The sequence below is a fragment of the Macaca nemestrina genome, chromosome 1 (assembly GCF_043159975.1).
Source record: "Macaca nemestrina isolate mMacNem1 chromosome 1, mMacNem.hap1, whole genome shotgun sequence".
Taxonomy (NCBI): domain Eukaryota; kingdom Metazoa; phylum Chordata; class Mammalia; order Primates; family Cercopithecidae; genus Macaca; species Macaca nemestrina.
Window position 1 is genome coordinate 161,174,565 of NC_092125.1, and position 16,480 is coordinate 161,191,044.

A 16,480-nucleotide genomic window follows, 5' to 3' on the forward strand; every position below is an offset into this window, starting at 1 on the left:
TAATTTACTTGAACAATGTTTTATAGTTTTATAAAACATAAAACTATATAATTATTGTTTTATGTAAGCTTTGCACTTCCATATTTAAACTTATACCTAGGTATTTTATTATTTTTAGGTCATTATAAATACAATTTTTTTCATGGTTTGAAATTTTTTTATTTTCTGAAATGAAACCATTGTACATTGTACAAACTGTATCTACTAATGGAATAAATAAGTGAAAAAATATACTGCTGTACAACATACCAAAAAAAAATCTTGAGAGGGGGAAAAAGTTAGGTAACGGTGAAAAAAGGTCTTTATGCCCTGAGACTCTAACCAAGTCCTCAGCGACAGTGAACATTCCAAACCATGACACCTTTTGCTGATGGGAGGTCACCACCCTAGAGGAATCGGTCCACAGCCTTCCAGGTTGTGGGTGTTAAGTGCCAGCACTTTGTGGAATGAGTAGCCGCAGCTTCTCTGACTTCAAGTTTTGGGGGGAACTAGGTTTGCCCTGGGAGTCCTTGAGACCAAGGAAGCCCTTGATGTCCCAGGAAGGCTTTTGCTCGGGATCCCCAGCCTCTGGCTGGAAGCTGAAAGGTCTTACATTCTGTGGTAGCGGGAGGGCAAGGGGTCCCTGATTTGCTCTTAATTAATATTTGGACTCCTCAGAACTTAAATCTTTTCCTAAGCTTTCTTTACTGCACTGGAGTTCTGACTCCCTTTGAGTTATGTATTAGTAGGGGGATGGGGGTTGCGGGTTTTGTTGTTTTGGGGAGCTAATTGGTGCGTATTCAGGTACCACGTTTGACGTGTGGGTCTTTCTCCTGACCCTCACGGGAAATGTCTGCTGGATTCCATTTTCTAAGAGTTTCTGAGGGTGACGCTCTTAAAATTTTTTTAAGGGAGCCTATTATTCCGCACTCCAAGGAGAATCAAAACATTGTTTTTAAATTTTTCATATAGTTGCAAATTTCCAAAATTGTTTCTGTTTTTGATTTGTAAGTTTATTGCATTATGATTACAGAAAATACTTTTGGAGATTCAATCGTTTTAGATATGATTTGGCTTGTTGTTTTGCCTACAATATAGACTATACTGAATAATGTTCTGTGTTCACTTTCAAATAATGTGTCCTGCTGCCCTGTATTAGATTGTTTTATAAATAATATTTTTATTTTTATATATTTTAAATAAAGAGAAGAAAAAAGAACCAGTTATAATTAGAGGGTATATTATATTAACATTTATCATTTCTAGTTCTTTCATTTGTTCCTGTGGATTTGAGTTATCACCAGGTGTCATTGCCCTATGGTAACTGAGGTTTACTCTCAATCCATCTCTTTTGCGGTATTTTGTCAAATACCTTACATTTCTATATTATAAGTACAACAACACAATTACATACACATTGTTTCATTTGGCTGCTTATTAAATCATATCAGGGAAGAAAGAAAAATAAGTTGGCATTTATTCTGATTATTATAATTACAAAATTACCTGTATTAGTGCTCTCTCTTTTTTTATGTGGATTCAAATTATAGTTGGAAGTCACTTGCTTACAGTCTGAAGATTCCCTTTTAATATTTTCTATAAAGTGAACAGGCTATCGATAATTCTTTCAGTTTTTGTTTATCTGTGAAGTTATTTATTTCACCTTAAGTTTTGAAATACAGTCTTGCTGAATATAAGATTCTTGTTTGATGGACTTAAGAGGGAGAATAGAAAAAAAGTTTTTAAAACAGATTCTTGACTGACATTCTTTTTTCTTTCAAAACTTTGAATGTAAGTCAATGAGTGCTAATATGTACTCACTTTTTAAAAACTTATTCATTAGGAAACATTTATAAGTGTGTGAGACAGAAAGAGCTATCAAGAGAATCCAAAAACATGAAGGGAGAATGAGGAATGAGGGAAGGAAGGGGAAAGAGAGAAATATAATCAGAGAGAGAGATAGCAAAAGAAAATATCTATTTGCTACTGAGTATTGACTGCTAAACTAATTACTGACAGAACTCTTACCTTTGGTCTCAGAGTACCTGAGGAAGCACATGTAGTTTTGGTTTAAAATTATACAATGTTCTCCACTAGTTTAAAGATGAGATTCAAGCCTTGTATATGCCTTAAAAGGATGTGTATTATATAGTCCCTTTTTTTTTTCTTCAGACTGTGCTCTGCTTCACTTCTCCTCAGTAAAGGGTACACTTGAGTCTCCCTAATGAAATACATTTTTCACATAACAATTCTTTACTTCGAACATTCTTAGAATATTCTGTTGGTGTTTTGATGTTTTCTATTTACCCCACTGCTCACAGCTTTAAAAAATTTTCTTTGGAAAACTGTCCCTTACCACTCTCTACTCACAAGACTGATTTATATGTCCCCAGTATATGTCATCACAATTGTTGCATCCTGTGAGTTGTTGGATTTTCCTTATGATATTAAGAACTGTATTAGTCCATTTATACTACTATAAATAAATACCTGAGACTGGGTAATTTATAAAGAAAAGAGGTTTAATAGGCTCACAGTCCCACAGGAAATGTAGTAGTCCATTTTCATGCTGCTGATAAAGATAGACCCAAGACTGGGCAATTTACAAAAGAAAGAGGTTTAATTGGACTTAACAGTTCCTCATGGCTAGGGAAGCCTTCACTATCATGATGGAAGGCAAGGAGGAGCAAGTCAAGTCTTGCACTTATGGAGGCAGGCAAAGAGAGAGTGAGAGCCAAGCAAAAGGAGTTTCTAACTGTACAATTGTCAGATCATATGAGACTTACTCATTACCATGAGAAGAGTATGGGGGAAACCACTGCCATGATTCAAAGATCTCCCACCAGGTCCTTCCCACAACAATGGGAATTATGGGAGTCAGTTCAAGATGAGATTTGGGTGAGGACACAGAGTCAAACCATATCAAGAAGCATGGCAGCATCTGCTTCTGGGGAGGCTCCAGGGAGGTTTTATTGATGACAGAAGGCAAAGTGCAAGCAGGCTTATCTTAATATGGCAAGAGGTGGACCAAGGTGGGGGGAAGTGCCACACACTTTAAAACAACCAGATCTTGTGAGAGCTTTATCACAAGAACAGCACTAGGAGGATGGCGTTAAACCATTAGAAACTGCCCCCATGATCCAATCACCACCCATCAGTCCCCACCTCTAACACTGGGGATTATAATTGAACATGAGATCTGGGGAGGTACACAGATCCAAACCATATTATTTAGCCCATGGCGCCTCCTAAATCTCATGTTCTTCTCATATTTTGAAATACAGTTATGCCTTCTCAATAACCCCCAAAGTCTTAATTCATTCCAACATTAACTCAAAAGTCCAAAGTTCAAATTCTCATCTGAGACAAGGCAAGTTCCTTCTACCTATGAGTCTGTAAAATAAAAGAGAAGTAAGCTATTCCCAAGGTACAATGGGAGTACAGGCATTGGGTAAATACTTCATCCCAAATAGGAGAATCCAACAAAAGAAAGAAGCTACAGGCCTCATGCAAGTCCAAAATCCAGCAGGACAGTCATTAAATCCTAAAGATCTCAAACAATCACCTTTGACTCCATGTCCCACATCCAGGACACACTGGTGTGAGGAGTGGTCTGCCAAGGGCAACTCTGCCCCATGACTTTCCTGGCTTCAGCCCATGCAGTTACTCTCAAAGAGTGGCTTTAAGTGCTTGCATTTTTCCAAAGACAAGGTGCAAACTGCTGGTGGATCTACCATTCTAGCGTCTGGAAGAGGGTGGCCCTCTTCCCACAGCTCCACTAGGCAGTGCCCCAGTGGGGAATCTGTGTGGGGGCTCCAACTTCACATTTCCCCTCTGCACTGTCCTAGTAGAGGTTTTCCAGGAGGACTCTGTCCCTGAAGCAGGTTTTGCTTGGACATTCAGGCTTTTCCATACATCCTCTGAGTTCTAGGTGGAGGTTCTCAAACATTAACAATTACATTCTCTGTGCCCACCAGCTTAACACCACGTGAAAGTTGCCAAGACTTATGGCTTACACTGTCTGAAGCAGTGGCCTGAGCTATGTCTGGAACCCATTGAGTCATGGCTGGAGCTGGAGCAACTGGAATGCGGGGAGCAATGTCCCAAGGCTGTGCAGAGCAGCTGACTCCTGGTTCCAGTCCATGAAACCATGCCTCTGGGTCTGTGATGGGAAAGACTGTCAGGACATTTCTAGAATGCCTTTGCGGCTTCCTCATTATCTTGGCTATTAACATTTGGCTCCTCTTTAGTTACGCAAAATTCTGCAGCTTGCTTGAACTGCTTGAAATCTTCCACTGAATTTTTTTTTTTCCTTTTTTCACATGGCCACAAGACCAGGCTGCAAATTTTTCAAAATTTTACACTTTCCTTCCTTCTTAAATATAAGTTTGAGTTTTAGCTCATTTCTTTGCTCATGCATATGAGTAGGTTGTTAGAAGTAGCCAGGTCACATATTGAATTCTTTGCTACTTAGATATTTTTTTCTACCAGAAACCCTAAATCATCACTTTCAAGTTCAAATTTCTACAGATCCCTAGAGCAGGGACATACCACAGCCAGGCTCCCAAGCCAGGCTCTTTGTTAAGCATAGCAAAAGTTAGCTTTATTCCAGTTTCAAATAAGTTCCTCATCTCCATCTATGATCTCCTCAGATTGAACTTCACTGTCCATATGACTATCATAATTTTGGTCACAACCATTCAAAAAGTCTCTAGGAAGTTCCAAGTTTTCCCTCATCTTCCTGTCTTCCTATGACCCCTCCACACTCTTCCAACCTCTGCACATTAGCCAGTTCCAAAGTGCTTCCACATTTTCAGATATTTTTATAGCAATGTCTCACTCCTCAGTACCAATTTTCTGTATTAGTCCATTCTCACACTACTATAAAGAAATCACTGTGACTGGATAATTTATAAAGAAAAGAGGTAATTGGCTCATGGTTCCACAGGCTTTATAGGAAGCTGGGCAGCATCTGCTTCTGGGGAGACCTCAGGGAACTTTTACTTGTGGCAGAAGGCAAAGCACAAGTAGGTATCTTACGTGGCAGGAGCAAGACCAAGAGGCAGGGAGGTGCTACACACTGTTAAACAACCATATCTCATGATAACTATCACAAGAGCAACACCGGGGGATGCTGTTAAACCATAAGAAACTGCCCATTGATCCAGTCACCTCCCACCAGTCCCCGGCTCCAACACTGGGGATTACAATTAAACATCAGATTGGGGCAGGGACACAGATTCAGACTATATTAAGCACCATATAATATTGTGTGCTACCTGGTTATTAATTGGTTTCATTTCCTATATTGTGGAATCTAAAAGGGGAGCGCTTTCCTTATCTTCATCATTGAATAATAATTGGCCCAGAACAGTCCTTAAAAATACATATTTATTCATTTAAATTTGCTTCTTCTTATATTCATATCATATTATATGATATTCTAAGACTCAACAAATATCTCAATATTTGCATTGTTATGATCATATTGCATCATCACTCAATTCATATCCTAATTAAATTAGGTAAAATAAAGTGAAGGTTTACCAACAGAAAATCTATCTTTGAAAAAAGACACCTAACTGGTTAAAAGAAAGAAATAGCTCTTGTTATTTTAATTAGTTTGTCTTCTCCAGACAGCAAGGTGATCTATTAGAATACAAAGTGAGGATTTTAATGAAACAGGCATTTCCCAAGGATTCTCCTCTTTGGCACATATTTATAGGGTTAATCAGTGTTCCATAAAACTACATGTTTCTAAGGCTTCACCATTGCTTTCCCCCAAGAGGTTTGTAACACTAATGAGTATTGATGACATCAATATATGATTCACAAAGAAGTTGGTAATTTAAGCTCTAAATCTAGAGAGAAGAAGCCAATGTAATTAGAATAAAGGAAAATTAACTTCCCAATGCCTTTGTAGTTTTAGTGTGGTGTTGTTTGCTTCTGAGTAAGCCTCATTTTTATACATCCATAATTCTCAGTTGCCATTATTCAGAAAGTAATGAAAGTATAAAGCCAATATTATGAATGGAGGGTTAGAAAATCAGAAAGTACTGTGTGTCTTCAGGTGTATCTAATATATTCATCTGGACTTAATTGCAGTATTGCAAACATATATTTAACCCAAATTCCCAAACCTCAAAGACCTCATGCTATCTCCAATATTCTCTATTAAAAATGTCCCTTAAGAGATCATCTATAATTTATATTTTTTAAGGCTAACAGGCTGATGGCAGGGTTTGTTTTAAATTTGTGGGCATGGGGTATTTTCTACCATTTAAAAATTATAAACATAGCCTTAATAAACTAAAAGTAAAGTTTTAATAAAGAAAAATCCAGGCATCAGCCAACACATAAATATTATTTTGGGGGAGAGGATATATAGACAGGGTGAATGAAGTATTGATTGAGCTTTCTTGGTACCCCTGAAGCCACTTCTCAGAGTAGTTATGTGTCTCTAACACATATAAAACTGGCTTTTCTGAAATGAGCACATGCATGGTAACTTCTCAATACTGAACTTCAGGTATATTTGTTTTGGTCAAAATGACTGAGTTCTGACATCTGGAAAATAACAGCAGTATTGCTGGATCCTGGATACTTACAAACTATTTTTATTATGATATTTCTGGTAACACACACTGCATGCATATTCATGGCTTTGAAATGCTTCCTATTTCTATAGATTCATTCCTCATTTGCAGGTGTGATTATGGATTCATGAATGCAGCTAATCACTTCTAATATGTACAGTAATCCTACCATTGAATTGAAATTTTCCTTGATTTTTTGATGAAGGTATGGCCCTGAAGGAAGCTCACTGAATTATATAATCCAGAACAGCCTTCAGGAATAGTGAGCGCTGTACATAAAAGCCAGTTTATTTTGCGTATACTCCTGGTTACACTTAATAAGGACTTTAGGAGACTCTTACTTATACTCCCACTGCCCCACTCTAGTCCAACCCCCATGTGTCATATGTGAGTGCCCACACTAACACTCTAACATCTCCTATATGTTAGGAAAAGAAGATAGGACCATAAGCCCACAGCTCCTGTTCATTTGAGAAAGAATAGAATGTTTTATCTTCCCAGTATAAATAAAATTGTTAACTGTTTCCACAAACTGAAATCAAAGCCACTGCAGCATATGTGTAAAATCATGATCTCAACTGATGTTCCAGCAATTTCTAAATTTTAACAAGAAAAAAATTAGAAATTTACCTTTCTTCTCATTTGTGACCAATGTGAATATAGGGGTGACATACCGAGAATGTTTTCCCCTTTATCCATGTTGCACAATAGAATCCTTGAAATATTAGAAACGTTCAGAAAGAAAAGTACCCCAACAACATAGACATTGGTCTTCTAATGTAAAAAGAAAATGAGATAATTTTCTGTGATTTTGTGACTTTCAGTGGATGCATGATTTTAGAGACCTTGCTTCTCATGTTAGGTGCTGGGCAGAACCTGAACCACACTGCTGTCAAAGGAATCTCAGCCACTTCAGACTCCCAGCTCATTAAAAGTGACTTGAGGGAAGAGACATCAACCTGCATAATTAAATGGCCCTACTCATGGCTTCCCCCAGGTGCAGTGCAGTTTCCAGTCATCTCACCTGCTTTTTCTGGGCAACTCAACTTAGTGTCTCATGCTGGCTCCTTTTTTGACAAGTCACTTGACCAAACCACACTTGCCCATGCTTTTTCCCTACAACTATGTCTCTTAGATTCCTGCATCCACTCAGTTCTTTGTACTTCTTTCTAATTTCAGTCTTACTAGATCCCATGTCATGCCAGACATGATACGTCCAACATAAAATCCTGGATAGAGATGATAGGAAGGTGAAATGCATAAATTTACTCCTTTTTCCCCTCCATATTCTCATGGGTTATGACACAATTGTTGATTTTGTCAGTTCGAGTATTAATTCTCTTATTTTTTCTCAAGTTTGTATACATAGAAAAGTCCAAACATTTTTGTTACTTTTGTTTTTGTTGGTTTGTTTTTGTTACTTTATTTAGAGGCAGGTAAACTGGAATCACAAAGGTTAGTAACTGCCTCACAGCCACGCAGCTAGTAAATGATGGAGCCAAGATTTGACTCCAGAGATTGGATATTAAATCACTTTACACTCAATACATTTTTGTTTAACTAAGTTCAACTGTGCTAGTCAAAGGGTGTCAGTCACTAAGAAATAGACTGGATGCTACTCACAAAGCGTGAGTAAGCAGGGAGACAGCAGAGCCAAATTCTTTCAGCAAGTAGTCAGGTCCCAGTCACCAGGTAGGAATCACAAATTAGAATTGCTGCTCTTGGGATTGGATGCTGGAATACTGAAGATGACTCCTATTCAGTAGAAATGATGAATCAAGAATATTAGTAAAATGACTCAAATACAAATAAATAAGGTGAATTTTAAGTTTCCAAAATACCAATGAAGTAAAGGCTACACTAGCAGCAAGGACTGCTTTGTGATGCCTCCTGCAGGTTTGGAACAGATCTCTCTGTGGCCTTTGTCTCAGATTAGGATTTGTCATAGAAATTTGTCAGAATGAGTTTGTTTTTTGTGCGCTCAGAAGGGTTGAAAATTTTATTAACACTATTTCATAGACTGTATGGAGATTTACTATAAGTCATACCAGACCTGCTAGGGCTCCTTTGAGGCAACAACAATGGCAATGGCAGTCTCTAATTCACCTTTATATCATTCAGAACTTTGTTCATGAGTACTTTGGAATGATTGTAAGCTTGACTAAATCCTTGAAAGTCTGTAGTTGTAAACTACTTCGCACATTTACATTTTACATCACAGGCTGTCCTTTTTCCCCCCTTATTTTTTGTTTTTGAGAACTGAGAATCCTATAGTGTTTATTATTATAATAACCAACTTACAGAATACAGATGAAGAAACTTAGCTCCATCTCATACCTTTAATAAAGGTAGATTTCCCTTTCAGCTAAGAATGTGGACTTCCAAGACCGTTGACTTAAGTGCACATCACTCCTCCACATTAGTGGCCATTAATATAATTTTGGGAAAGCTGTTTAAGCTTTGTGTCTCCACGTTTCCACAATTGTAGACTAGGGGGTATTAAAAGTATCTATTTCATGGGGTTGTTTTGAGGATTAAATGGGTAGATATGAGGTACTAAGTGCCTAGCACAGAGGAGGAGCTCAGTATGTATTATCTATTATAACAATAGTCGCAAAAATAAATTATCACTTGCTTATTTCTTCCCATCTTTATATGCAAAGATACAACATGTATAAAAGTTATATAAATGAAGGATAAAATACAAAGAATTGTATATTTTCCAAAGAGAAAGTAACTTGTATCTCTCATAATCATTCATAACTCTCATAGTTTATTAGGACTGAATATGATAAAAATACATTGAAATGCAAAAATTGTATCCATTGAGGAAGCAGATGAGGACTTAGTTACCTTTCTCATCTATATAAAGGATGAAACAGTCACTGGGTTAAATATCTTTCTTCAGTTTGTTACTATAAACCTTTAGAAGAACCTCCACTAAAGTGGCACTGTGGACAATATACAACTTTCACAGGATTTTATGGCTTTCAGTGTAGGGAAAAATTACCATTTAATAAATAGCCGTATCTTCCCAAAGAAAAGAAAATTAAGGTCACCACCTAAGTGCTGAAACTCAGAGTAATTTCTTAAGAAAAAATGTATAAAAAAATACATGTGCTTCCCATTTCTCATCCACATTTTCCAAAGACTAATTGTGCAAATCATGTAAAATATGATTAATGTCCAAAATTTTTGTGGATAATTTATTCTATTCTTCTAATGTTAAAAAGTTTTGACTAACTTTGTTGTTTCTTTCCTCAAACAAATAAATAAATTCCGGGTTGTAGAAAAGATGTACAAAAACAAAAAACAACAAATAAGTGCATAGCAATATAAAGAAATGAGAAAACGAGCCAGGAAAAAACAAAAGTTCAAATGTACATTGTAAAATCAATTTATAAAATAGGAAATCTATATCTATGCATAAAACTGAAAATCTTTTATTCAACTCTTTTAAAAAAATACCTGAAACCCTTCCTACATGGCTCTTTTGGTTAAGCAGATGATGGCTCCCAAACCCTGTGGAGCCTGTGAATAATTTACCTTACACAGCAACAGGGAGTTTGTAGATGTAGCTAATTTAAGGCTCCTGAGATTACTCTGGACAATCTGGGTGAGCTCAGAATAATTGCAGGAGTCCTTATAGGAAGCAGGAGAATAAGAGTCAGAGAAGGGGATGTGGGACAGTGGAGGCAGAGGTCAGAATGATGTAACTACTGAAATGAGGCCAGGAGCAAAGGAATGCAAGCATCCCCAAGAAGCTGGGAAAATAGATTATCTCTTATCATTTCCAGAATAAAACACAGTTCTGCTGACATCTTGATCTTAGCCCAGTGTGACTTCAGGCCTCTGTAATTATAATAAAATAAATGTGTGTTTTCTAAGCTACCAAGTCAGTGGTAATATCTTCCAGCTTTAAGAGAAAACTAGTATGTTCTTTGATGGCATGATTCATGTTTATTGGGACCAGATGATTTGAAGGGACAAGATACACACATGTAGGATGATGAGGTAAACTGAATATCATGAGGTAAACTGAGTATTTAGTTTAGCTTTTTTTTTTTCCCTCCAAATTGCAGGATGCAAACAAAACATATCTGCAGTGGTCAGAAAAAAGGCAAATTATTTCTGGATGCAATCAGTAAAATTTGGAGGTAGATAAAAATGCAATGTAGATATAAAAACTGAATCCCTGCTGTATTGGTGAGTTCTGTAGAATTAATGTTAACATTATAAAATTAGTTCCAAAATTTAATAAAAGCCTGAACTTAATGATGTTAAACATTAGTCACTGATCATAATGTTGATATTTTAACAAAAATTCTAATAATTGAATCCTTCTCTTTTGTACCAATAAGTATGTAATCTGTTGTCATTGCCTATTTGTGTTACTTTAGCCACATATTGTAATTAAATATGCCAGAAATAATCTTCACCATAACATTAATACTATTTCTCCTAATCCTCAATCCAAATGACAACTTAAAACTTTGCCTTTATTTCAAATAAGATCGTAAGCAAATTTCCAAAACTTCTATTTACTTACCAGTATCTCAGGAAGAATCTCTTTGAGTCAAGTGGGATGGTTTATTGAACATAAAATCTCTTTGAAAAAATGAATCTTTAACTTGCAGTGAAACTGAAACGCACACATACATATTTGGCAGCAAATTGATTCACAGTCAGATGAGATCAATGAGGATGCTTGACAAATTAAACTGGATCATCAATTTGAGTCATTGCATGATTTTTTAATGGATAGATTTGCTCAGTTTATGGCTTGTTGACTTGCAGATAGTATGCCATGAGAGTCCACTGATAAAAATGATGGTTTGAGCAATGAAGGCATATTTGATGAATGAGAAAAAAAGGGAAAAGTAAGTGTGCCTATGTACAAGAGGAAAATATACAGAAATTAGAGGTGTGTATTTATGAATGCTCAGATACTCGCTATAAGTTGAGGCTTCAAGTGTTATCTAAAAAGCCTTTTGGACTGATACCTAACACATTTTCTATGACAGTTAGTTACCATTAGATCAGAGTGACAGAAAATCTGTCTACTTGCCACCCTATCCTTTCCAGAGAACTGAACTAGGAACTTTGCATACTTTGATGAGTTATTTTGCTTTCTTATGTCTCTGTCATGGAAGTGTAATTTGAGATATATTTTCAGTTTTCAGGCCACTGTGTAAGTGTCAGAAACTGAGAGAAAGTTGAAAATAACCTACTCATTTCCTCTATCTTTGGATGAAGATAACAATAATTTGTTTCACACTCCTTGAAGATGCATGTGATAGTATCTAACAATGATACAGATGTGGGTCAAGCAGGGATACTTCCACGCCCACAGATTCTGAAGTAAGCTTAGTCTTTACTCACTCTCTGACAGGAAATCTCATTAAACTCATCATTTAGACTACAATTTTGAATTTTCAGCCATTTATCCATAGCAATAGGTGCTGTCTGTAGTAAATTACTTGATGTTATTGAAACCCTCATCCGTTCACACACTACTATAGAAATAAAATACTGTATAAAGCTGAATGACCCTAGTGGACATTTAAAAACACCTAAAATCATGCACCTAAGACACACACACACACAAAATAACAAATGAGTTTTATAATCCTAAACCTTCTTTTCATCCAGTTTTTTAGGTTTCACTGATAAACTGTGTTCATATTGCCCATTACGTTTGTCCCTGAGCACTTCAAAAAAAGTATTAAATTAGTAAATACTGTTATTTAGTAGTATAGGCAGCATCACTGTGGATCAGAAATTCAAGCTGTTAAAATGTAGAATATCTGGAGTTTCGGTACAAATTGACCTGTGCATTGCAGATCTCCATGCTCCAAATCTTCGTACAGTTTATGTAACTAATCATTAGGATAACTTGGTTTTTTAATGAGTCTTCATGTACAGTTGTAGATTTTTAATTTCAAAATTTTAGAAATATTTAACATATGTGAAGAAAGTCCTTTACACTAAACTACTTTGGTCTTGATATTTTATATTTTAATATCCTGAAGTGTTATGACCAGTATAATAGACATAAAGTTAATAATTTATTTTCATAATATTCATCATGTTTTTATTTACTCTAATATACTCATGAAAAAAATGGTAGGAAAATGTATCCTTTTCCTGTAGATATATAACGGATATAATTTTACACATAAGCACAAGAGCCCAAAATAAGGATTCAAGTTCAAGATTCTCTGAATTCATTACATTGTTGAGGTAAACACGTTGATGTAGCTCATTAAAAAGAAAGTAGAGTGGATCATTAAAATCTTTCCAAAATTTACCCATTTATAGACAAATCCATCTGTACTGACAGTCACTCAGCTACGTGTTTTTCCATAAACATGTGTAAATGTAGCAAGATTTAAATTGTTTCTCTACAATGAAAACACAATTTGGTTCTAGTTTCCTGATTGTATATTATACTCTTTCTGAAAATTTGTGTTTGATCCTTTGGGTGGTAATTGGCATTCATCTCTCTCATGCTATTTTATCATGTGCTTTTCTCCTTGTACATTGAATTTGGCTATGAAAATATAATATTCTTAAAATCAAATATTTATATTTTGGGGATGATAAATTTGAAGGCATATTAATTTGTATTTAATATGTATCTCTTGTAGCTAGACCTAATCGTTATTTTTGCCACCTCAAGAGTTAGCACAAGATGCTTCCCAAAATTTGACAAAAGTGAAGATATTATGGTTATTACAGGTATTTAAAGAAGAGTATAATGACATAAAGGAGGTTCTCTCTAAGTTAAAGAAAATAAATAAAATGGAATAGAATCTTTAATGGGTATTATGATTTTCCCAGAAGACTATTTTTTCCTTGCCCAGGTGGCAAACCTCAGCAATGTGAATCTTCCAGATTTTGCATGTAGATTAAGATCAGTGAGTTGAAAAACAAAACATACATATATGTTTGTGTGTGTGTGTGTGTGTGTGTATGTATCTGACTGCTTTGAAGACAGAAACCTATAAAATCCAGTAGTAACATATTGTAAATAAAAAGTCGAATTATAAAAAATACAAATTATAAATAACACATTTTGAAATGAAATAAAATTTTTAAAAGGCTGTACTGCTCTAATGTATGTAAAAATGAGAAGACAGTGGACAATATTAACTGGTTAAATAATGAAGACACAATGGTAGCAAAAATACAAATTATGATGGGGAACTGCTTAATTTACAGTAATAGATTACCAGCAATCTAGAAAACAATTATAAAGCAAAACATGAGTGAAACTTAAACCGCACATATAAAAAAGTTTGCAGGTGATTAAAATTAAAAGTGTCCCTCTCTTCAATAAACAACTTCATATTATATTTTAGAGTTGAATTATGCTATACAGGAGTTCCTGTAATCAGCTATAAGCTTCTAAAAGCAAATTCTGAGTATAACATCATTTTATATTATTTCAAGCACCCAGACTATTGCCTTTCAGAGCAAGAGACATAAGATAAAATTATTGGTTGAATGGATGAATGAAAGAATGAAGTCACATAGAAATGTTTTCAGTCACTCTTGATTCTCTAAATCAAGAAATTCACATAAAACACTACTCTCTAGTTCACAACTATCTTGTAAACAGATTTTCAAATTACACATAATGGACCTGGAATGGCTAAAAAGCATGAATTCTAACCAGTTAGATAACACAATGACTAAGAGTATGGGCTCTCGAGACAGGCAAACTTAATTTGAATTCACTACCTGAAAGTTGTAGAAATTAATTAATATATATGTTCTCTCTGATTTTCAGTTTTTCTGTTGGTAAAATAAAAATAAATATGATAAAAATAATTTCAAGACCACTATAAGAATGAAATGTGGAGAGAGTTGCATCCAAGATGGCCAAATAGGAACAGCTCCAGTCTCCAACTCCCAGCACGGGCGACACAGAAGACTGGTGATTTCTGCATTTTCAACTGAGGTACTGGGTTCATCTCACTGGGGAGTGTCGGACGATCGGTGCTGGTCAGCTGCTGCAGCCCGACCAGCGAAAGCTGAAGCAGGGCGAGGCATTGCCTCACCTGGGAAGCGCAAGGGGGAAGGGAATCCCTTTTCCTAGCCAGGGGAACTGAGACACACAACACCTGGAAAATCAGGTAACTCCCACCCCAATACTGCGCTTTAAGCAAACAGGCACACCAGGAGATCATATCCCACACCTGGCCGGGAGGGTCCCACGCCCACGGAGCCTCCCTCATTGCTAGCACAGCAGTCTGTGATCTACCTGCAAGGCAGCAGCGAGGCTGGGGGAGGGGCGCCCGCCATTGCTGAGGCTTAAGTAGGTAAACAAAGCTGCTGGGAAGCTCGAACGGGGTGGAGCTCACAGCAGCTCAAGGAAACCTGCCTGTCTCTGTAGACTCCACCTCTGGGGACAGGGCACAGTAAACTATAACAAACGCAGCAGAAAACTCTGCAGACGCAAATGACTCTGTCTGACAGCTTTGAAGAGAGCAGTGGATCTCCCAACACGGAGGCTGAGATCTGAGAAGGGACAGACTCCCTGCTCAAGTGGGTCCCTGACCCCTGAAAAGAATTTTAAACCCAGAATTTCATATCCAGCCAAACTAAGTTTCATAAGTGAAAGAGAAATAAAATCCTTTACAGATAAGCAAATGCTTAGAGATTTTGTCACCACTAGGCCTGCCTTACAAGACACCCCACACCTCACAGAGAGGAGTACACCCCTGAGAGGAAGCTTCCAAAGCAAGAATCAGACAGGTACACTCGCTGTTCAGAAATATTCTATCTTCTGCAACCTCTGCTGCTGATACCCAGGCAAACAGGGTCTGGAGTGGACCTCAAGCAATCTCCAACAGACCTACAGCTGAGGGTCCTGACTGTTAGAAGGAAAACTATCAAACAGGAAGGACACCTACACCAAAACCCCATCAGTACATCACCATCATCAAAGACCAGAGGCAGATAAAACCACAAAGATGGGGAAAAAGCAGGGCAGAAAAGCTGGAAATTCAAAAAATAAGAGCGCATCTCCCCCGGCAAAGGAGCGCAGCTCATCGCCAGCAACGGATCAAAGCTGGACGGAGAATGACTTTGACGAGATGAGAGAAGAAGGCTTCAGTCCATCAAATTTCTCAGAGATAAAGGAGGAATTACGTACCCAGCGCAAAGAAACTAAAAATCTTGAAAAAAAAGTGGAAGAATTGATGGCTAGAGTAATTAATGCAGAGAAGGTCATAAACGAAATGAAAGAGATGAAAACCATGACACGAGAAATACGTGACAAATGCACAAGCTTCAGTAACCGACTCGATCAACTGGAAGAAAGAGTATCTGCGATTGAGGATCAAATGAATGAAATGAAGCAAGAAGAGAAACCAAAAGAAAAAAGAAGAAAAAGAAATGAACAAAGCCTGCAAGAAGTATGGGATTATGTAAAAAGACCAAATCTACGTCTGATTGGGGTGCCTGAAAGTGAGGGGGAAAATGGAACCAAGTTGGAAAACACTCTTCAGGATATCATCCAGGAGAACTTCCCCAACCTAGTAGGGCAGGCCAACATTCAAATCCAGGAAATACAGAGAACGCCACAAAGATACTCCTCGAGAAGAGCAACTCCAAGACACATAATTGCCAGATTCACCAAAGTTGAAATGAAGGAAAAAATCTTAAGGGCAGCCAGAGAGAAAGGTCGGGTTACCCACAAAGGGAAGCCCATCAGACTAACAGCAGATCTCTCGGCAGAAACTCTCCAAGCCAGAAGAGAGTGGGGGCCAATATTCAACATTCTTAAAGAAAAGAATTTTAAACCCAGAATTTCATATCCAGCCAAACTAAGTTTCATAAGTGAAGGAGAAATAAAATCCTTTACAGATAAGCAAATGCTTAGAGATTTTGTCACC

General features: G+C 36.9%; 1 long non-coding RNA gene across 1 annotated transcript in view; it reads right to left on the bottom strand.

Annotated features, from left to right (window-relative positions):
* The window catches only part of LOC105498378 (uncharacterized), a 37,664-nt gene extending 23,034 nt beyond the window's left edge, over positions 1-14,630 (bottom strand). The window contains exon 1 of the long non-coding RNA XR_011619850.1: positions 1,486-14,630. This is a non-coding gene — a long non-coding RNA (uncharacterized lncRNA). The remainder of the gene's footprint in view (positions 1-1,485) is intronic.
* Between the last annotated feature and the right edge of the window lie 1,850 nt (positions 14,631-16,480).